The sequence below is a fragment of the Moschus berezovskii genome, chromosome 9, assembly GCF_049115385.1.
Source record: "Moschus berezovskii isolate FMDL1 chromosome 9, NW_MosBer_1.0, whole genome shotgun sequence".
NCBI classification, from domain to species: domain Eukaryota; kingdom Metazoa; phylum Chordata; class Mammalia; order Artiodactyla; family Moschidae; genus Moschus; species Moschus berezovskii.
Window position 1 is genome coordinate 25,994,467 of NC_142468.1, and position 24,520 is coordinate 26,018,986.

The 24,520-nt window shown below is 36.2% G+C and overlaps 1 protein-coding gene and 1 pseudogene across 14 annotated transcripts in view; one reads left to right on the top strand and one right to left on the bottom strand.

Moving 5' to 3' along the window:
* The window catches only part of FUT8 (fucosyltransferase 8), a 452,301-nt gene that overhangs the window by 258,771 nt on the left and 169,010 nt on the right, over positions 1 to 24,520 (bottom strand). For 5 of the 14 annotated variants that reach the window (XM_088839526.1, XM_055437108.2, XM_055437117.2 and 2 more), the window contains one exon: positions 22,431 to 22,528. The gene's annotated coding sequence lies outside the window, so the exon portion shown is untranslated. Of the gene's footprint in view, positions 1 to 10,094; positions 10,260 to 12,937; positions 12,973 to 21,912; positions 21,951 to 22,430; positions 22,529 to 24,520 lie in introns of all 14 variants that reach the window. The other 9 variants (XM_088839528.1, XM_088839527.1, XM_088839530.1 and 6 more) reach the window with 4 other exon arrangements.
* Positions 1 to 24,520, top strand: part of LOC148776414 (UDP-GalNAc:beta-1,3-N-acetylgalactosaminyltransferase 1-like) — a 79,976-nt pseudogene that overhangs the window by 50,624 nt on the left and 4,832 nt on the right.

Genomic DNA, 24,520 nt, shown 5'->3' on the forward strand with positions numbered 1-24,520 from the left:
CAACTGAACAACAAATTAATATTATATTCCTGATTAAAAGCACCACACTGATTTAATGTAGCTTTTTGAGTGGAGGGGCACATTAACATATCAAGTATACTCATCGATTTTTAGGATATAATGAAGGGAGTATTTAAAAAAACTGTAAATGAAATAGAAGCCTAGAAGAAAATCAGGACTAAATCCTTTTCTTATTTACACTTGTGAAAGGGCAATTTAATCAACTTCTTTTACTCCATGAAGACACAAACAATTTAAGATTTCAGGTATTTTCTTAGGTTCATCGAGGACTAAGTGATTTTTTCATTGCTACCAACACACACACAAGTTTGAAAACAGTAACTGCAAGAGAAAAGCTTTGATGACTCATTCCTCACCCCTTTATTCAATCGTCGTAACTTTATATAACTAAGTAATACAGATTTATTTAGCAGGGCAATTAAATCCTGTGGAACTTTATTTACTAAGATCTAACAAGCAATTGCAGTCCAACTCTCACATCCATACATGACCACGGGAAAAACCATAGGACTATGCCAAAGCCTTTGACTGTGTGGATCACAATAAACTGTGAAACATTCTGAAAGAGATGGGAATACCAGACCATCTGACCTGCCTCTTGAGAAACCTGTATGCAGGTCAGAAAGCAACAGTTAGAACTGGACATGGAACAACAGACTGGTTCCAAATAGGAAAAGGAGTACGTCAAGGTTGTATATTGTCACCCTGCTTATTTAACTTCTATGCAGAGTACATCATGAGGAACGCTGGGCTGGAAGAAGCACAAGCTGGAATCAAGACTGCCGGGAGAAATATCAATAACCTCAGATATGCAGATGACACCACCCTTATGGCAGAAAGTGAAGAGGAACTCAAAAGCCTCTTGATGAAAGTGAAAGAGGAAAGTGAAAAGGTTGGGTTGAAGCTCAACATTCAGAAAACTAAGATCATGCCATTTGGTCCCATCACTTTGTGGGAAATAGATGGGGAAACAGTGGAAACAGTGTCAGACTTTATTTTTTTGGGCTCCAAAATCACTGTGGATGCTGACTGCAGCCATGAAATTAAAAGATACTTACTCCTTGGAAGGAAAGTTATAACCAACCTAGATAGCATATTAAAAAGCAGAGACATTACTTTGCCAACCAAGGTCCGTCTAGCAAATGGTAGGAAAGGGAAAGGGAAAGTCTCTCAGTTATGTCCAATTCTTTGCGACCCCACGGACTATACTGTCCATGGAATTCTCCAGGCCAGAATGCTGCAGTAGGTAGCCATTCCCTTCTCCAGCGGAATCTTCCCAAAATGGGAGGAAGATGGGTACCAAACAGCAAGTTTCAGAAAAATGAAAAAGCAAAAAAGATAGAAATTATGAAATATCTCCATAAAGTTATACCAAGTGCCTGCCACTCCTGTTCCCCTTCTAACTCCTCCACCTCTGCCTCCCCTGAGACAGCAAGACTAACTTCTTATCTTCCTCTTCCTCATCAGCCTACTCAATGTGAAGACAACAAGGATGAAGACCTTTTTTATGATCCACTTCCACTTAAATAGTAAATGCTAACTAATCATGCTGTACAGTTAACAAACTCATCTAATGCATATGTATGGTCTTCCTTTGAAAATTTTAGTAACTACACAGCAAGAACTGTATGAGATTTTTTTGTATTATCATCACCCAAGTATTCACTGGGTAGAACATCAAATGCAAAACTTGCAACCAAGTGGATAGCCTTGAAGTGGATAGCCTGTTCTTATACAGGCATAAGGTAAGTGGTATTCAAAATTAATAATGTATTTGTTTTCTTACTTTTTTATAACTTTGCTTTCAAAGAATTACATTACCATAGAGCAAAACGCTCTCTCAACATTGGAGAAACTGCTTATCATCACAAGTAAGTGGGGTGTTTTTAATGTAACAATGCTTCTAATACTGTATTATGAATAGGACTGAAACACTGCATGCCATAAAAATTTTATAATGATTCATTCATTAGTGTAAGGTTAGGCTACTACAAAGCAATCATATCAATTATACTAGGCTATAATAAAGCAATCATATTGCTACCTCCTTGTTATCAGTGCATGAACTGTTATAGCTATAAATATGAATTTCTTTTTCATATTATCTTTTCATTTCTGATGTCTAGTCTTAGTATCTGACAGACAATTTAGGTTTATCTTGTAAACAGACAATGTAAATTTACGATATTTACGGGGAGGGAACAGTCAGTGCTGCTGACCCCTGCATTGTTCAAGGGTCAACTGTATTAGCAAGAGCCATAGGCACAAGTTCCAATCCTTTGCCCTAAAATGTTAAAAGAATTTTTTAAAAATTATATATAGCTAAAAATCTACCACAATCTGGCATTAAAGATATTTATAAAATGTCTGAAATCTGCTCTCAGGAATTTACTACCTACATATTAATGCAGTTCTCAGGAAAAATTTATATGCAGAAAATACTAAGTGCCAGACACTGTATTGGACGTAGAAGGTTGCACTGAACAGGAGAGTCCATGATGGATCCAACACAATCTAATTCAACAGCAGCTTGCAGGTTATACTTCTGGGTTCCTCCATCTAACATCTGTTCTAGGGTATTTTTCCTGGCTGACAACATTTAGCCTCAGATTGGCCTGCTCTGGCAATCTTTATCCTATTTAAAGTCTACTTCATACTTCTTTTCTCCTCCAGATTCTAGAATAAAGGTCTGCTTCAGAGATTTTTCCTTTAATTTTTTTTTTAGTGATTTCATGGTATTCAAGTTTTTCTAAAATTTTAATTGTGTTTATAACTTTTATCACAAATGTATTATCACTTCACCAACCAAAATTTCTCTTGAATTCTCAATTTAATGATCACAATTTATATTTTCCTTTAACAGTTACAATGATGAAAATCAGCAAGCCTTAAAACTAAGGAGTTCTTAATTCTTCATTTTTAAATTGCTAAATGTATTCTTTAGTAAGCAGAAATATTTTCCTGGCACAGTCTTTATGAAAATGAATTCAAGTTATTTATATTGCATTCAAATCTGACCCTGCTACTCCTCCCTCAAAAAATAAAAAAGAAAGAGAAAAGAAAATCCTCCATCCACCATCAAATACTTATTGACCACCCACTATGAGTCAGAAGCTATTCAGGTGTTCAGGTTATATCCTAAGGGGTTAACTAGAAAGGATGGCTCAGTGTCCACACCCCAGTATTATTCCACTTCAGCATAATCTTGCTTTGGGATATTTATCTTCTCCTTTGCATGCCATAGGACTGACCCAACTATGAACAATAGACGTTCTGCAAACAGGATAAAGGCCAACAGTTTTCCTGGCATCAGCCAAACACTCAGGCCTTAAACTGCACATACATAGTTCAGGCCATGTGCATTTAGGCACTTAATAAAGGTTTTCATGAAAAAGAAGAAAAGGTTTCTCATTGAATTTTCATTCCAGCATGAAAATAATCACTAAATACAAATACACACACACACACACACATATATACACAAGGGAAACAAGAGTGTTATACATAAGATAATATGACAAAAAGTTACAAGATATTTAGTCTGAGTGATCAGGAAAAGCTTATGTGACGCTGCCTAGACGCTGCCTAATTATACAGTCTCCTTGATAAAGTGTCAGTGTATAACACTATCACTCCACAAATTCTGATTTTTAACAATATGTATGAAAAATGCCACTGTATTAATTTTTTTTGGCTGTACCCCGAAGCATGTAGAACTTTCCCGATTAGGGATCCAATCCATGCCCCCCTGCAGTGGAAGCACAGTCTTAACCACTGGACCACCAGGAAAGTCCACCACTGTACTGACTAACCAGGTGTTTTTGTAAAGCATTCTCTAGAATCTAAAATTAGATCAACTAAAAACCCTTTCAATCACAATAAATCAAACTGTCAAGTAATTTACTGGTGTTTAAAAGAAACTTGTTTTTAAGCCATCTCTTTTCTCATTTAAAAAAGTAGCACTTTCTTAAAACCTCAAAACTACACAGTGTATCAATAAATTAAACTATCACCAAAAGATAACTCTCCTAGGATTTTTAAGACTGTATCTGTATTATGAAGCACTAGTACTATTTGGTGGCACAGGAAGTAATAAATAATTTTTAAGTAAGACTTACCTATTCCATAACTGTCTATACCATATTCCAAGTCAGGAACTCAGAACTTAAAAACTCAGTAACATAATTGTTCTAAAAATATAAGTATCAAAGAAAAACACTATCTGGGTGGACGGTGGAATATTTCTTTTCAGAACATTAATCATACAAAAAAAGTTTTCATGACCCTGAATGCATTTCCAACCTCCACTGTCCAAGAAAGAAAGACAAAGATATCATTGACTATCAGTGGGATCCCTTAGAAGGTCCCTCAATATTTTACAAACCTGGTTCTAGAACCCAGAACTCCTGAATGAAAAGATTATAGGAGATAGAATCTAGATTTGACATTTGTCTCTTGACTTTTCTGCTGCCTTCATCGGGTATCACTGATAACACCTGAAGTAAGGTACTTTTTAAATAAAGAATTTATTTATCTATCTATGGGAGAGGGTGAGGGTGGGATGATTTGGGAGAATGGCATTGAAACACGTATGTTGTCATATGTGAAACGAATCACTAGTTCAGGGTCAATGCATGTTATAGGATGCTCGGGGCTGGCATGCGGGGATGACCCAGAGAGAGGATAAAGGGAGGAGGGAGGTGGGAGGGGGATTCAGGAGGGGGAACTTATGTAAACCCGGGTCAAATTCATATCAATGTATGGCAAAACCAACCAATATAATATTGTAAAATAATTTGCCTCCAATAAAAAATAAATTAATTACCTAAAAAAAAAAAAGAAAAAAAAAAGAATAAAATAAATAAATAAAGAACTTAAAAAAAAAGACCTCTCTCCCTACAGTTTGGCAACACAGTTCAGATTACTCTAACTTATCCCAAATGAGTCAACTTACGTAGACTAGAAGCTGTGAAAAGGTTCTCTCATCAACTCTTGCTATAATACCTACATCACAGGAAGGGGCTCCCCCTATTGGTAAAGAACCCATCTGCCAATGCAGGAGACATAAGAGATGCAAGTTTGATTTCTGGGCTGGGAAGATCCCCCTGGAGGAGGAGATGGCAACCCACTCCAGTATTCTTGCCTGGAGAATCCCATGGATAGAGAAGCCTAGCAGTCTATGGTCCATGGCATCGTGAGAGCTGGACACAACTGAGGCAACTTAGCACATACACACACACATCACAGGGAAACCTATACAACCTGTGGTCCCATCCCATGCCAGAATTTAAACATAAACCAAGAGCCTACTCTTCTGTACTGTGCTAAGTGTTCTGTACTACTGTTTTACAATATTAAGGTTCTCTGAAAATTTTTTGACAAAATCTGTAGACACTAGATTAGCTTCTGGTCAGAAAGGCACATGAGAACTGGTCATTCTATAAGAATCTTCTCTATAAAAATATATATGCAAAGAGAATTATCTTACGAATTTTGCTAAAGTTAAAAAATTCAAAAAAAACACCACTCTTTATGAATAAACAAAAAGACGCTTCCTAAAATTTAGTCTTGGCTTGAAGTGGCCCCAAGATATTAATATTTATATTCTCCAAGGTCCATACATTTGAGGCTTGAAACTTAAGGAATGCCTATTCAGTTAACAATAATAATAGTTAACATTTATTGAGTCATTACTTCATGCATACACCAGGCACTGTGCTAAAGACTGTATTATTATTTATCCACATCTTACAGATTTGGAAACTCAGCATCTAATTAGATAGTTAAATTTAACTATCCAAGCACAGCCAGCAAATCCAAATCAGGAATCAGACCACGCCTGGCTTACTACATAGTTTATACTCTCTACAGAAATTCTAGAACTCACCCTATAAACACCTAGAACTCTCCCTACAAACGCCCTAGAACTAACCTTAGAAATACCCTGATTGACCTGAATGCTCAGAGAAATAATCAGAATCCACAGGAATAACAACAACAAAAGCATACATTTAACTAGAGAAATGCTTCACATTTAGGTTGATTTTTATTTGGAATAAATCTAATCATAAAAGTTCAATCATACTATCATGCATAAAGTAACACTTATCAAGAAACATAAAGAAAGGGGAAACACAGGATAACCATTCATAAGCAGAACTTGAAATTACCAGAATACTTGAAAATGGGGGTAATTTTAAGTTTTTGTGAAAACAATCCCTTTTTTCTCTTGAAAACTGTACCTAAAACATGATCCAATGTCCCATCTTAAAGCTGTAAGGAGCATAACGTTGTCCCTGGTGAGAACAAGTATCACTTGGTAAAACTAGTGGCAGAGGGAGCAGCGGGGCAGCAGTAGAAGGAACGGAGGAGTAAGAGCACGAGCATCAGAAGCAGCGCGGCGCTAACAGCAGGATGACAGCGCCGGGAGAGGCAGCGGCAGCAGCGGCAGTGCAGCAGTCATAGCACCGTCACCGGCAAGCATGATATGCCAAGGGAAACATAATTTGGGTTTCTTGATCCCGAACCACGCCAAATATCAGGGTCCTTACCAGAAGCAGTACTTCTCTTTGTGTAGATCTGTAACTGAATGCTATGGTACACTGTAACTTCACCAGAGAAGGCTAGAGTTGAAGAAATTTTGGAGAATAGATACTTGAATTTTAGCTTTAAAAATATCTCTGCCATAACTCAACTGTCACCTCCTTCAGGTGTCATTCTCAAATTCCTTACTTTTCCACTCTGGGGACAGCATTACTCTCTCCCTATGTTCACAAAGCATCTTTTATATGAGCATAGTTCCCTGTTTGGCATAATTGCAGAGCATTAAGTCTTTCCTTTGGACTTTTGCCTCCTCAAGACTTTAATTCGTATCTTATACATGCAGTTGTCTTGGGTACTCAAGAGAGTAAAAGTTCAATTAACAATTTTCCCATTTAAAAAACACTCAATAATCTAGTGTATAATTTACGATGAAAATTAACTAATGGTTGCTGAGAAGCTGATAAAGATTGTGCATAAAGAACTAGGTAGGTTCAGAATCACCAGACTCAGCAGAAGTTTCTGTAAGTTTCTCTGAGTACTGACTTTCCATTCAAACGACTAGACCCAAATGAGCTCTAAGCACAAATGACAGGACAGAGGAAAAGTCAGAAGACCACAGAAAATCTCATTAAAAATCCTGACACACAAATCATATTAAACCCATAAATATGAGGAAAGAAAAAATGCAATTTGTAAAATATTAAATTATTTGAATAAAGACAATTTATTAATACAACCTAAGGGTGAGAGTCTAGAATACCAAATTTGACATATCTAGGGGATCATTTTATCATCTCGTTGAAAATCTTCAACTTTTTAAAACAAATCTGTGTGAATCACTGTGGCAGTATAAGTCTGAAAGCATTGTTTTCTGACCATATGAGGAAAAAAATCCATTTTTCAAGATCCAGTAAACACCGTGGGAGAGAACATGAAATATATAAAATACTCCTTAAAAGAAAGAAAGAGAAACTGAGACTTCTAAAAATCCAGGCAAGGAAATAGCACAGAGGAAAGCTAAACCATGGAAAACTAAATGCACATACAGTTTATGACAGCGATAGGTACAGTAAACTGTCAGTCTGATCAATTTAATAATACCTTACTCAAGGAAAAAATATTATTTTTGAACACAATGATGCAGAATGAGAGAATATACTAACTGCAAAAAGAAAAGCACACATTTAAAAATAAATTGTGATCACAACTATGTAAAAAAGTCTATATACAAAAAAGTACTAGAAGGCACATACATCCACCTGTAACTACAATCATGTTACACTAGTGAGATTAAAAGTGATTCTCTTACTTTAAGAAAAAGTTGTCTAAATTTTCTCTAACAGAGTGATTTTTTTAATATGAAGGTTTTGTAAAAGAAAATAAACTACATTTTATGTATAATTTAAACCAATTTCTTTTCATATCTCAATTTCTACCAAGATATCTAATACACAAGATGTACATTAAGTTTTTTACCACATCAGAGAAAATTTAAGGATTAACATTACCTTATTCTACTCATAATTAGTGGCAAATCTAATTAAATTAAGACACTCAACATAAATAGGTCATCCAATTAATTGGTTCCATAAATACAAAAATATCAGTACAAGGTTTTAATAACCACTCTTAGAATCATCAGTATAGTTCTCAGAGTGCAAATTGGTGTAACTTGACATGACCTTATTCTGAAACAGACTGTAAAATCAGATATTTTTTGTAAGGTATAAAAATGAAACTCTATCAACACAGGAAACAAAGGCTGCTGTTGCCCCCAAACCACACTAGCAAAGAGAGTTGTTGTTGCCCCCAAACCAAATTTGCAGAGTAACAGTAAATGGGCTCAGAACGAGCCATCTTACCAATAACAAAAATCAGTCCTAATATTAACTTCCCTCAGGAAAAGTTCTTTACTCATCTTTGCAAATTACAATGCATGATCTCAAAATGTGCAAACCTGATTCCAGAAGGAAATCACATTCCAAATGAGTAATACTGCCAAATCAGACAAAGAGTATTGTACCAAGTCTTTACCATTACTAAATTGTCAAAAAGATTCAAAAATAACCTTCAATCAGGTCCAACCTATAAAGAACTTGAAATTCATCACACTTGTCCTTATAGCAATAAGAAAGCTGAAGAGAAAAAAATTAAAATCAACCACTCTTCTTAAATTAATCAGGGAATTGAAGCCAGAGGGCAAACCTCTACCCTGAAAACTACAGAGACAGGTAGATACAGAAAATCACACTGTGCAAGAAGCAAAGCCTGGGAAGATAAATCTTCAGCAGAAGCCAGTATCAGTAGGAACACTTTAAACAGTAAATGACAAACTGCTGGTGACTCAGTGTAGACTAGCTTAGAATGAAAAACTCTAGACTGAGAGAACTGTCTTTGAAAGGCCCCAACAGTTTCTCAAGTTTTAACTCCAGGAGCCCTACCAGGTTCTCAACTGTGATAATCTGAAAAAAATTTCTTTATTTCTAGCAGGGGGAAGGGAGACATAATAATTCTTAAAATATACCCAAAGCTTTCTGTTCTTCTTAAAAAGGACAGTCTGAAAAGAAAATTATTTTAACAGAACCTAGCCTACCAGGAAGTACCTTACCTAACTCCAGCTCCCTCCAGCCTTCAAACAACAGAAGAGATACACAACCAGGTTTAAAAAACTGAGACCTAATCACAATACCAAAGAACTCCCAACCACCTTACCTCCATTATCAATTCAACTCTATATAATAACAGAGCATTACAGGTAAAAAGAACTTCAAAGTCTGAAACCCCATTTAAAGACTCTCTACATAATCCAAAGACAAAAGAGCAAGCCAAGATAAGGACACTACAAGAAATGTTAGCCTCTGACACCAAATACAGGCTTCCCAGGTGGCTCAGTGGTAAAGAATCCACCTGCCAATACAGGAGACAAGGGTTGGATTCCTGGGTCAGGAAGGTTCCAAGAGAAAATGGAAACCCCTTCCAATATTCTTGCCTAGAAAATCTCATGGACAGAGGAGCCTGGCAGGCTACAGTCCATCAGGTTGCAGAGAGTCAGACACAATTAAGAGTCGGACACAACTGAACATATATACATGGCATAGCATCCTGGTCAGATAAACATAAAACCTCACACTAAAGATCTATTTACCTCCTCTTTTTTATCAAATATGCCATGTTTGAACAGCAACAAAAAATTACAAAACACTGTAAAGGCAAAAAAAAAAAAAAACAATCTGAAGAAACAAAGTATACCTCAAAACCAGACTCATACAGCATAGGTTTTAGAATTAGCAATGGGTCAAAAAAAGCTATGGTAAATATGCAAAGGGCTCTAATGGAAAAAGTGAACAACATGTAAGAACAAATGGGTAATTAATAAAAGCAGAACATGGAAACTTTAAGAAAAGATCAATAAGAAATGTTACAAATCAACAACAATGTAACAGAAAACAAAAATGTCTTTAGTAATAAATACCAAATCAGATCCAGGACGCTCAGTGTACACCAAGCAGGACAAATACTAAAATACTTACACTAGGCATATCATTGGAGAAGGAAATGGCAACCCACTCCAGTGTTCTTGCCTGGAGAATCCCAGGGACGGGGGACCCTGGTAGGCTTCTGTCTATGGGGTCACACAGAGTCAGACACGACTGAAGTGGCACCGCAGCAGCAGCAGCAGGCATATCATATTAAAACTAAAGATGAACAGATGAGATAAATCAACAAAAAAAGAAGAGAAAAAAACAAAGAGAGGAAAAAAAATAAACCTTATCTAGAAAGAAGCAAAATAAGAATTACATTGAACTTTCTCTTCAGAAACCATGCAAACAAAAGGAGTGAAATAAACACCAACCTAGAATTCTGTACCCAACAAAATTACCCTTCAAAGGGGAGGGGGGACCTTCTAAGACAAAAATTTGAGAAAATTGAAAACCTACTGACCTGCCTTGAAAGAAATGTAAAAACAAGTTCTTCAGACAGAAAGAAAATTATATACTGGTAAGAAACATGGATTATATAAAGAAATGATTAGCATAAGAAAAGCAATATATAAAGGCAAAATTAAAACTCTTATTCTTAATATAACAAATAATGTGTTCAAAACCATATATTTTGTGACCACAGCTTATAGAAAACTTAAATGAATGACAGAAATGCTATAAAGGATGGGAGAGAGGAACTGAGAATACTCTAAGGTACTTGTGTATCCATGAGGTAGTATAGTATTATTTGAAAATGAACTTGGATTACCTAGACATGTATAAATGTTAACTCTGAGGCAACCATTCAAAAAAGTTTCTTAAGAAATATAATGATATACTATAACAGGATAGAAAATGGAACCATATAAAATGCTCAATTAAAATGAAAGAAAGTAGAAACAGAGGGGAAGTCCAAAAAAAAAATAAAGAAGGAAAAGAAAAAAAGAAAGAAAAAACAGAAATTAAGAACTAAAGCAAGGAATAGAAAACATTTAAGATATGGTAAATACTAACAAGTATATTAATAATTACTTTAAATGTCAGTGATCTACATACACCAATTCAGAGTGACAAGACCCAACTAAATGTTGTCTGCAAAAACCCAATTATAAAGGCATAGATATATTAAAGGAAAAGGGATAAAGTAAGATATACTATGCTAACACTAACCAAAAGAAAACAGAAAGAGCTGACTTCAAAGCAAGGAAGATTTCCAGAATAAGGAGAGACAGTATATAATGACAGAGGGTTGATTCTCCAAGAGGATGTAACTATCCTTATATACATGCATCTAACAACAGAACTAAATACTTGAGATAAAAACGAGTAGAACTGCAAAAGGAAATACATAAATTCACTATTATATCTAAAGATTTCAATACCCCACTATCAGTAAATGAACCAACAGGCTGAAAATCAGTAAGAATATCACAGAACTGAATAGCACCATCAATTAACTGGATCTAATTGACATCCATAGAGGCTTCCCAGGTGGCACAGTGGTAAAGAATGCCCCTGCCAATTCAGGAGACACAGAGACGTGGGTTCAATGCCTGGGTCGGGAAGAACCCCTGGAGCAGTAAATTGCAACGTGCTCCAGTATTCTTTCCTGGAAAATTCCATAGATAGAGGAGCCTGGTGGGCTATAGTCCATGGTCTTGCAAAGAGTTAGACATAACTGAACACAGCACACAATTAACATTTATAGACTACTTCATTCAACAACAGCAGAATATATATTCTTCTCAAGCTCAGAGGGAACATTCACCAAGCAGACTATATTCTGGGCTAGGAAATACACCTTAACAAATTTAAAAGAACAGATATCAAATGAAATGTGGTCTCAGACCACAATGAAATTAAGCTAGAAATTAATAACCGTAGACAGCCAGAAAAACCCCAAGTATGTAGATATTAACAACATATACAAATAGTACATGAATCAAAGTGTTGAGAATTTTTTTCCATTTTTTAACTAAATAAAAATGAAAATAAAGCATAAAAATCTGTGGGATACAGCAAATACCATTCTACATTTTCTCTCTCAGAAAGAAACTTAACACTGGATGCATATATTTAAATTAAAAAAGTAAAGTTGACCACTCAAGTTTCTGCCTTAGGAAACAAGGAAAGGAAAAAATTAAATTCAAAATAAGCAGCAGAAAATAAATAATAAAAATCAGAGCAGAAATTAGTGAAACTGAAAACAGGGTACACAATAAAATCAACAAAACTAAAAGCTGGTTCTTTGAGAAGATTAATAAAATGAATAAACTCCTAGCCAAGCTTCCTAAGGAGAAAATAAGAGAAGAAGTCAATTACTAATATCAGACATGAAAGAGGGGCCATCACTAGCAATCCTACAGATATTAAAAGGATAATAAAGAAATATTTGAATAATTCTATGCCCACAAATTTGCTAACTTAGAATAAATGGACCAGTTAATTCCTTGAAAGACACAATCTGCCAAAGCAAACACAAGGAGAAACAGATCATGTGAATAGGCCTATACTGGTCAAAGAAACTGAATAAACAACTAATCACTTTTCACTAGTACATTGTAAGTCAATTATACTTCAATAAAAAAAAAATAAAGAAAATTTTAAAAAAGGAAAATGTGTTCAACATTGTCTTCCTTCCTTGCTTTTTTCCCTATGGGATTGCAGGAGTAGCTGGGGAGGAGGGGAAAGAAATTTTCTATATTTCCAAGCATCCAAAAATCAAAAAAATAAATGCCACATAGAAAGTAAAGACTGTGAATCAAAAAAGGAATCACATACATCCATAGTCTACATCATGCTTGCTTCAGAAAAGGTTATTTCATTTTCTGAACTCAGCTGAAAGAGTACAGCAACAAAACATTTTTTTAACTTTAAATGAATTAACTCACCTGAAGAATGTCTCTATTCTAATACAACATTCAGACTGAAAAATAAAATACAGTAAGTCAGAGAGAATGGAATGGACTAGAATGGGCTAATTCCATGTTTACCCAATATCTTCATTAATGATTTTAACTCAAGCAAATAAAACATAAATAAGACTATATTCACATGTCAGAATACATCAGATCAGCACTTAAAGCATTCTCTATTTCTTTTTTAAATTTTGTCACTCCAACAAAACTAATACCAATATGGTATACAGTAGACACTCAATAATTACAGAAGTTTAGAACCTGAGAGCTAGAAAGGCCCTCATAGATACATCCCTCTTCTCTTCTTCCAAATGTCCCATTTTACCCATTGAGAAACTAATAGCTGGAGAAGACCTTAACTTTTCCAAGCTATTATAGTTAACAGCAGGACAGAAACTATCTTTTTGCCTTTTCATACTGTTCATGGGGTTCTCAAGGCAAGAATACTGAAGTGGTTTGCCATTCCCTTTTCCAGTGGACCATATCTTGTCAGAAATCTCCACCATCATCTGATGCGAAGAACTGACTCATTTGAAAAGACCCTGATGCTGGGAAAGATTGAAGGTGGCAGGAGAAGGGGATGACAGAGGATGAGATGGTTGGATGGCATCACAGACTCAATGGACATGAGTCTGAGTAAACTCCGGGAGTTGGTGATGGACAGGGAGGCCTGGCATGCTGCAGTCTATGGGGTCGCAAAGAGTGGGACATGACTGAGCAACTGAACTGACTGACTAACTGGACAGAAACTAAAACCAAAGCATCCTGATTTCCATACTGGTATTCCTTCCACAATAGACCATGCTGTTGTCAACAACTCTGATGAGCCTGAGATTTTTATCCTACATGCATGCAAAGCAATGAAACTGTGAGAGTTTCATGGCTTCTGAGAACCAAAAGCATCTAGCCATACAGAGACTGAAAACAGGACTGAAACCATATACTCTGCAATGCATTTAATACTACCCACTCCCAAAATTTATAACCACTGGAACATGTGAATTTGACCTCACTTGGAAAGAGGATCTCTGCAGATGTAATCAAGGTAAAATAAGGTCATACTGGATTAGGGTGGGCTCTAATCCAATGACTGGTATCCTTATAAAAAGAAGGAAATTTGGACACAGATACAGAGGGAAGATTCACTAGAAGAGGGCACAGCAACCCATTCCAGTATTCTTGCCTGGAGGATCCCATGGACAGAGGAGCCCGGCAGGCTACAGTCCATAGAGTAACAAAGAGTCACGCACACATAGAGGGAAGACCGCCATGTGAAGATGGAGGCAGAGATTAAAGGTATGCTGCCACAAGCCAAGAAACACCAAAGATTGCTTAAAAACACCAGAAGCTCGAAGAGAGAAAAGAATTATTCCCCTAGAGGCTATTCTTTTAAGTGACTAATTAGTCACTAATTATACAGCAATTTGTTATAGCATCCCTAGGAAACTAAAACACCTACACGCATACACACACACCCCTTTCTGTGTACATGAGCCTGGCTTTACTAGTCCAATGTCTTCATTAGCATACTCTACTATTCCAGGAGATTCTTGCAGGAACATAACTTGATTGTTCATTACAGAAATTTCACAAAAGACTCATTAAGACCAACAGAAAGCATCAACGTTTTTTTAAATCCTCGCATCGCTGTTTTTGATCAAGTCTAAATTGTTGTATTGATATTCATGATACTTAATATTAATCAAGCTCCATCATCACCATTGCAAGACTCAAAATCAAACTTCAAATTCTAAAATTTTTACCTTGACTTTGCCCTTTCAAGGCATTATCAAAGATCTGTCAAGGTGGTATTCTCCTTTACCACAGTAAGCAATAAACCCAACTTTGTATTATCAATAGGTTGTGTTAGTAATATTTGGTGAGCCAGTATCAGATAACCCTGGCAGAAAATATGACACCCCTGGGTCAGAAACAAAGAGAAGTTTACTACTCAAAACAACAATTGTAGCTAGTGTATCATCTTTTGAACTGGTTCCCCAAGCTCCAGTTCCTAAAGGGCAATACAAGGAAAGCCAGGTGATGCTGCACACACAGTGGATTACATTACAGGAGAAGAAAGCTGAAACCTAGAGACCGTCAATATTTTAAAGTTGCAAGCAAAAATATCCCACCTTTTCCCAAGAGAGATTATCTTGATTATCCTGGACAGTAAGGATATCTGCCCTCTGTTGTTATGGAAATAGTATTTCTATCTTCTCAGGCTGTCTGCGATGTAAATTTCTTTCAAAAGAGGGCCCTCAACAAAAGCTGCCAATGCCTCTGGCTCAGAAGATGTGCTGAAGCATAAGAGACTCATGGAGAATCATCTCTCAATAGGTATTTCCCTTGTCCTAAAGGACTAGAGACTTTAGGAAATCAGGATGAAGTTAGTATAAAGCAATGAGTAGAAAATGTTCCAGGAAGAAAACATTTAGACAAAGAGGTATACTACCTGTATAACCTAAAACCACTTTGTGTGTCTTAAACAGTCTCTCTCAATAAGCCTGTATATCAAATACACAAAAGTAAATAATTATATGTTTGATTCTTACTTTTATTTTAAACTATTACATTTCCAAAAGAGTATACTGAATGAGGGTTTTTGTCTTGTTTGCTAATTTTCTAGGTTTAGTAGTGCTCATGAAAAAAAAGAAGAACAGGGACTTGTCTGGAGGTTCAGTGGTTAATACTCGGCACTTCCACAGCAAGGGGCACAGGTTCAGTCCCTGGTCAGGACACTTAATATCCTCCTGCTGTGCAGTGCAGCCAAAAATTTTAAAAAAAAGAAGAAGAAGAAGAAAGAAAAAAAGAAAACTGTTTACTAGTTCTGAACTTCATAAATTTTACCTGTAAATATTGCCAAAGCCTTTGACTGTGTGGATCACAATAAACTGTGGAACATTCTAAAAGAAATGGGAATACCAGACCACCTGACCTGCCTCTTGAGAAACCTGTATGCAGGTCAGGAAGCAACAGTCAGAACTGTACATGGAACAACAGACTGGTTCCAAATAGGAAAAGGAGTATGTCAAGGCTGTATATTGTCACCTTGCTTATTTAACTTATATGCAGAGTACATCATGAGGAACGCTGGGCTGGAAGAAGCACAAGCTGGAATCAAGAATGCCGGGAGGAATATCAATAACCTCAGATATGCAGATGACACTACCCTTATGGCAGAAAGTGAAGAGGAACTCAAAAGCCTCTTGATGAAAGTGAAAGAGGAGAGTGAAAAGGTTGGCTTGAAGCTCAACATTCAGAAAACGAAGATCATGGCATCTGGTCCCATCACTTCATGGGAAATAGATGGGGAAACAGTGGAAACAGTGTCAGACTTTATTTTTTTGGGCTCCAAAATCACTGCAGATGCTGATTGCAGCCAGGAAATTAAAAGACGCTTACTCCTTGGAAGGAAAGTTATGACCAACCTTGATAGTATATTAAAAAGCAGAGACATTACTTTGCCAACCAAGGTCTGTCTAGTCAAGGCTATGGTTTCTCCTGTGGTCATGTATGGATGTGAGAGTTGGACTGTGAAGAAAGCTGATCGCCGAAGAATTGATGCTTTTGAACTGTGGTGCTGGAGAAGACTCTTGAGAGTCCCTTGGACTGCAAGGAGATCCAACCAGTCCATTCTAAAGGAGATCAATCCTGGGTGTTCATTGGAAGGACTGATGCTGAAGCTGAAACTCCAATACTTTGGCCACCTCATGCGACGAGTTGACTCACTAGAAAAGACTCTGATGCTGGGAAAGGTTGGGGGTGGAAGGAGACGGGGACGACCGAGAATGAGATGGCTGGATGGCATCACCGACTCTGTGGACATGAGTTTGAGTGAACTCCGGGAGTTGGTGATGGACAGGGAGGCCTGGCGTGCTGTGATTCATGGGGTCGCAGAGAGTCGGACACGACTGAGCGACTGAACTGAACTGAACTGATGATTATTAAATGAAATCCTCGACAGCAGAATATAATCCACATTTTAGAGTACTTAGATTTTTAACCCAGAAATCTAAGGTCCAAATTTATCTAAAATTTGTAAAACTTTGGGTCTTATTTAATATTATACATTTTAAATTAATCCACATAAAAATTTTAAGATTGTTGAAAAATAAAAAATACTTTGTTAGATTTTTCTAGCTATATATTTAATATCAGCATATTTTTGCATCTGCTTGAAAATGAAGATCATGTCTCATACCCTTTCAATAGTAACCTGTTTTAACTTAAAATCAGTTGAAAGAGAAATTAAAACTGAGTTTTAAAGCAATTTAACTTTATTTCAACTCTAAGATCAAGCAATGATCCCTGAAGGAAGAGAGGCAGGATGATGAGTAAAATGAGCACTACATAACATGTCTCCAGCTAGCTGTGTGATAAATCATAAGTCACCTCTCCAGGTCTCCATTTTCCTATTTACAAAAAAAAAAAAAAAAAAAAGGTATTAGACTAAATGTTCCTTAAGGTCCATGTCACTTAACAGTTCTACAAGTACAGTTTTCACAGTTCTGATTGATTCTATTTTCTCATGATTTCAGAAAATTAACTTCCTACTTCTTGCCCTGACAAGCTTGAAGAATCCACAGATGCAACGTGCTCTAATGAACTCAAAGAAGTCCACTAATGGGTGGGACTAAGTCATTCATTCAGCAAGTAGTAATACTTGTGGTAGAAATAATTCTTTCAGAAAACACCAAAACCTAAAATGACCCTCCCATCAAGAAGTTCAATCGTCTATTTGAGAATGTAGGTACATGAAATTCTAATAGACTTTAGGAACTATATAATATTTGCCTTAAAATTTCATGCCATGCTCTTCAGCAAATGGTATCAGTATTCCTACAAACTAGTAATTCAGTAATGTTTTTGAAACACTGGAAAAGACCCTGATGCTGGGAAAGATAGAAGGCAGGCGGAGAAGGGGACAACAGAGGACAAGATGGTTGGATGGCATTACTGACTCAATGGACATGAGTTTGAGCAAGCTCTGGGAGATAGTGATGGACAGGGAAGCCTGGACTGCTGCAGTCCATTTGGTCGCAAAGAGTCAGACACAACTGAGCGACTGAACAACAACAAGTGTTTTTTATGTTTATTATAAAGTTATGCCAGATAACTAATATAATTAACAAGACACTCACAAAAGGGCTCAAATCCTGAAGAACTTCTGAGCATAGCATCATCTTTGACTCTGTGCTGAATCTGCCCAATGAACAAATATTCTCTCAGGAACATCTTTTAAATGCTCTGGCTCTGCCTAAAATGTTTTATCTATTTCTGAAATGTTCAGAACATAATATAGCATACCACTTATCCAACAGAGACTATGAAAGTTATATAACTTATCTAAAGATACGCAGAAACAAGAGAACAGTTCAAAGTTGCACTGACTCTTTTTTTAGTGTTCAGGCTTAGGAGTTGAAATTGAAACCAACATTTGCTGAATCTAAGCATGACATTTTTCTCAAAATATTTTTATTTCTGTAGCACATAATGAACTAGATATTCCTTGTAAATATTCAAATAGCTTTTTGATACCACTAAATAAGCTAATCTTTCATATTACTAAATTAACTTCCCCAAGGCAGAATGACAGTTTCCATCATTTTCATCCCAAATATTCATTTAAGAAAGTTTAAATTGACTTTTCATGCCCAACCTTTGTCCTTTTTACATACATTTTTAAGACAGAAGAATTCTTATAAATACTTGACTTTTCTAAACAGGTAACTCTTGGAGCTCCCTGTATGAGGGTTAACTACATAAAAACTTGTACATTTCTGATCTACCACTATACTCAGGAAAGCTACCTGATTTTTCCATAATAAGGATAACACATAAGTTCCAATATATCCCCATCTTATAACTTTGCATCACCTCTCTTTCTATACTCAAAATGATCATTAAAAAAAGATCATAAACTGCAAGTCTCTTCCCATACCATAAGATCTGTTAATTTTTTTCTAGTTAATTTTTAATGACATTTTAAAAAAGAAATGCAACCCCCATCCAAAAAGGCAACAGTTAAATCATTGTGATCTCTTTAAAAACAAGTAACATTGGTTTAATAAAGAATATACAATCACATGTCTATTTTAAACTGTATGACTCCACAGTAAATATATTATATACCATGACAAGTGGAATTTATTCCTGAAACTAAGGAGAGCATAGCATACAAAAATTAATGTAATATGCCACATCAACAAAATGAAGAAAAAACTCACATGATCATCTCAACTAACACATAAAAAGTGTTTTACAAAATTCAATATCCTTTCATGATAAAAACACTCAATTAAATAGGAATAGAAGGAAACTACCTCAACATAATAAAGCCATATATCAATAGCTCACAGCAAACAACATAGTCAGTGGTAAAAGACTAAAAGCTTTTCCTGTAAGATCAGGAACAAGGTAAGAATGCTCACTTTCATCACTTCTACTGGCTATAGTACTGAAAGCTCAAGTTAGAGCAATTAAGAAAAAGAATACAAGGCATTCAAACTGAAAAGGATAAAATAAAATTATCTCTGCTTGCAGATAACGTGGCCTTCTATGTAGAAAACCCTACAGACTACACCAAAACAACTGTTAGAAGTAACAAATGAATTCAGCAAAAAAAGATACAAAGACTAAAGTCAGTTGCATTTCTATATGCAAACAATGAACAAACTGAAAAGAAAATTACAAAAATAACTTAATTGACAATAGCATAAAAAAGAACAAAATACTTCTGAAATAACTTAACCAAGGAGGCGAAAGGCTTGTACAATGAAAACTATAAAACATTGCTGAAAGAAATTAAAGAAGACATAAATAAATGGAAACAAATCTCATGCTAATATTCTAAAAGACTTAATATTGCTAAAATGTCAATACTACCCAAAGCAATCTACAGATTCTATGAAACGCTTATCAAAATCCCAAAGAATTTTGCACAAAGAGAAAAAAAAGTATCCTAAAATTCACATAGACTCTCAAGGGACCTCGAATAGCCAAGAAAATCTTGAAAAAGAACAGAAAAACTGGAGGATTCACCCTTTCTGATTTCAAATTTTCACTGGAATGCTACAGTAATCAAAACAGTGCAGCACTATCATAAAGCCAGACTCACTAGTGAAAGAGAGCTCAGAAATAAACTCGCACATATATGCTCAAATGATTTTTGATAAGGGTGTTAAGACCATTCAACGGGGAAAAATTAGCAGTCTTCTGAACAAATGAGTGCTGGGGAAACTGGTCCACACACCTAATGCCATATACAAAAATTAACTGAAAATGGATCAAGAACCTAAATGTAAGACTTAAATAATAAAACTCTTAGAAGAAACAAAGCACAAAAGCATCAGGACACTGAATTTCACAATGATTTCTTGGACAGGGGGACACCAAAGGCACGTGTAAAAAGAAATTAAAAAACAAATTTGACTTCATGAAAGTTAAAAATTTTGTGCACAAGATACTATGCATAGAATAAAAAGACAACCCACAGAATAGGATAAAATACTTGCAAATCATATATCTGATAAGGAACTGATATCCAGAATATGTAAGAACTACCCTAGAACTCAACAACAACAACAACAAACCAGCATGACTCAAAATTGAGAAAAGGACTTGAAACGACATTTCTCCAAAGGTATGTAAATTACCAACATGAAATGACATGAAAAGATGCTCAATGTTAGCAATCATTAGGGTAACGCAAACAAAAACTAAAGTACAATACCACCTCATAACCATTAAGGTGGCTACTTTAAAAAAAAAGAAAAGAATAAACACTGGCCAGGATGTGAAGAAACTGGAAGCCTTGTGCACTGCTGGCAGAAATATAAAATGGTGTAGCTCCTGTGGAAAACAGTATGGTGGTTTCTCAAAAAAGGAAAAACAGAATTATCTTATGATCGAGCAATTTCGCTTCTGAGTATATACACAAAAAGAAATAAAAGCAGGGCCTTGAAGAGATCACTGTACACCCACGTTCCCAACCACACTATTCACAGTAGCTAAAACATGGAAGCAACCCAACTATATTCATCAGCTGATGAGTAGATAAGCAAAATGTGATATATACACACAATGAAGTATTATTCAAACTTAAAAAGGAAGAAAATTCTGCAATATGCTACAAATGGATATACCTTGAGCACAGTACACTAAGTGAAATGAGTCAATCATATAAAGAAAATTACTGTATAATTCCACTCATATAAAGTACTTAGAGTGGTCAAAATCATAAAGAAGGAAAGTATCGTGCTGGTTGCCAGGGTCTGGGGGACCAGAGAATGTAGAGTTATTATTTAATGGGCATAGAGTTTCAGTTTTACAAGATGAAAAGTTATGAGGATGGATGGTGGTGATGGCTACATAACAATGTGAATATACTTAACATCACTGAGCTGTACATTTAAAAATGGTTAAGGCAAATTTTATGTGCATTTCTTCAGAGGATTAAAAAAGAAGAAAGCGTGACTGCAATAATCACCAAAAACTAGAAACTCCCCACGTGTCCATCATATGGTGAATGAATAAACTAACTGTATATGTACATGGATAGATAGATGGTGTTAGTCGCTCATCATGTCTGACTCTTTGCCACCCCATGGACCCCAGGCTCCTATGTCCAAGGAATTCTCCAGGCAAGAATACTGGAGTGGAAACCCCACTCTCCAGGGGATCTTCTGGACTCAGGGACTCAAACTGGGTCTCCTACCCTGCAGGAGGATTCTTTACTGTCAGAGCCACCAGGGAACTAACTGCAGTATATCCATACAGTAGGACACTTCTCAGTAACAAAAAAGAATGAACTACTGGTACACACAACATGGATAAATCCAAATGCATTATGCTAGGTGAAAGAAGCTAGATTTTAAAAGTTATACATTAAATGATTTCATTTAAATGGTATACTGGAAAAAGTAAACTACAAGGACGAAAAAACAGACCTGTGGTTGCCAGGGATTGAGATGGAGAGAGAGGTTGACTACAAAAAGGCAAAAAGAGTGAATTTAGAAGATTATGGTAATGAACATGTATTTGTCCAGATTCACATACAACAAAAACACAAATAAAAATTTGAATGTATAACTTAAATATGAATAAGAATGAAACTTTTCAAAATAAGTTAATGAAAGCTTCAAACAATTTTAAGATGAGTAGTTTATTTTCAGCACTAAAGATGCCACACGATGAAAAGGTACAGTGTACAATATTCATCCACAACTTACCTAGCACCTTAAAGTAAAAAACTATTAAATAGGAAATAAAACATTTTTCATTTTATGCACTGCAAATTGTACATAACAGGTAGCGTGGTAAGTACATAATTCAGTAAGTTTAAATTGACTTGGCCTTTCTACTTCACTGGTATATACATATGTAACTTTAAATACAAAATTATCTATTTCTAAAAATATTAAGATATAATTGGAAAAGAGAAGTATTGTCCACAAAATCTACTAACCTGAATTTGTTCAGTTAATCAATAACCGCAACGGAACACTTTATCAAAACTGGAAACACCATCAGGGTCATGGGTGCTCTCTTAGAAAAAATAGCAACCTGGAACAAAAAATATATATATATGAACCTCAGTCTTATTCAAACTTCAGTTACCATTATATACTTTTCTAAAGTCCCCTTTTTTCCCCTTATGTAGCTTTTATATACTTTATATACTTTTCTAAAGTCCCCCTTTATATACTTTTCTAAAGTCCCCTTTTTTCCCCTTATGTAGCCACTCATAACTTGTAAAGATTTTGCATATTCACTTATTCTGCAAGCTTCACCTTTCAATATGCCTCAGATATGCAGATGATACCACCCTTAAGGCAGAAAGTGAAAAGGAACTAAAGAGCCTTGATGAAGGTGAAAGAGAAGAGTGAAAAAGCTGACTTAAAACTCAACATTCAAAAAACTAAGATCACGGCATCTGGTCCCATCAGTTCATGGCAAATAAATGGGGAAACAATGCAAGCAGAGACAGATTTTATTTTCTTGGTCTCCAAAATCACTGCGGACGGTGACTGCAGCTGTGAAATTAAAAGATGCTTGCTCCTTGGGGAAAAAAGGTATGACAAACCTAGACGGCATATTAAAAAGTCGAGTGATTACTTTCCCGACAAAAATCCGTATAGTCAAAGCTATGGTTTTTCCAGTAGTCACATATGAGTGTGAGAGTTGGACCATAAAGAAGGCTGAACACCAAAGAATTGATGCTTTTGAACTGTGGTGTCGGAGAAGGCTCTTGAGAGTCCCTTGGACTGCAAGGAGATCAAACCAGTCAATCCTAAAGGAAATCAACTCTGAATATTCATTGGAAGGACTGATGATACTGAAGCTGAAGCTCCAATACCCTGGCCACCTGATGCAAAGAGCCAACTCACTGGAAAAGACCCTGATGCTGGCAAAGATTGAAGGCAAGAGGAGAAAGGGACAACAGAGCACGAAATGGTTTGGATGGCATCACCAACTCAATGGACATGAGTCTGAGCAAACTCCAGGAGAAGGCGAAGCGACAGGGAAACTTGGTGTGCTGCAGTCCATGGGGTCACAGAGTCGGACTCAACTGAGCGACTGAACAATACCAACAATGCCTTTCAAATCCCACTAAGAAACAGCCTTTCATTTTGCAAATTATATTCAAACATAGTAACACTCAGTGTCTTAATTTGCTTCATAGTTCATCTTAAAATAAATCTGCACCTATAAAACTGCTTTGTGAACACAAAATTCTTAATTTTGTCTACATCTTAACACAAGGTCAATCAGAAACATCTCTTTCCAGGCCAAAGCTTGAAATCATCTACATCCCTATACCTCAATTAGCTCTACAGTCTAATTCCTGACTATATTCTACACAAACTTTCATTCAAGTCAATTTGGTTGCTTTCCACAGAACAATTCTGTCATTCTCAGCTGTCACCATGCAAAACACCATTCCTTCTTTTTCAGTTCAGTTCAGCTCAGTTCAGTCACTCAGTCGTGTCCGACTCTTTGCGACCCCATGAATCACAGCACACCAGGCCTCCCTGTCCATCACCAACTCCAGGAGTTCACTCAAACTCATGTCCACAGAGTCGGTGATGCCATCCAGCCATCTCATTCTCTGTCGTCCCCGTCTCCTCCCACCCCCAATCCCTCCCAGTATCAGACTCTTTTCCAGTGAGTCAACTCATCGCATGAGGTGGCCAAAGTATTGGAGTTTCAGCTTTAGCAAGAAGGATTTTTCTCCCTTATCCTCTTTGTTAATCAATGCACATTCATCAACTTTCTCAAAATGCAGCTCCTCATTCCTGCCTAAGAGCTGATAAAATCACTCTGTGCTCCATTAATCTCTGCAAGAATATTTTGTTTCCTTTGATATGTGTCATCTCATACAGTCTTCTGGTTAGCAACACTATCTCCTGCTCCTTTTGTCACCTCTTCTCCATCATCTAGCAACATGTCTGACACACAGAAAGTAATCACTGACTGACCGACAAGTGAAATGGTCTTAATGAAGATTCTCACATCATATGTTCACTGAGTGTGTACATGTGTGCAGCTCACCAA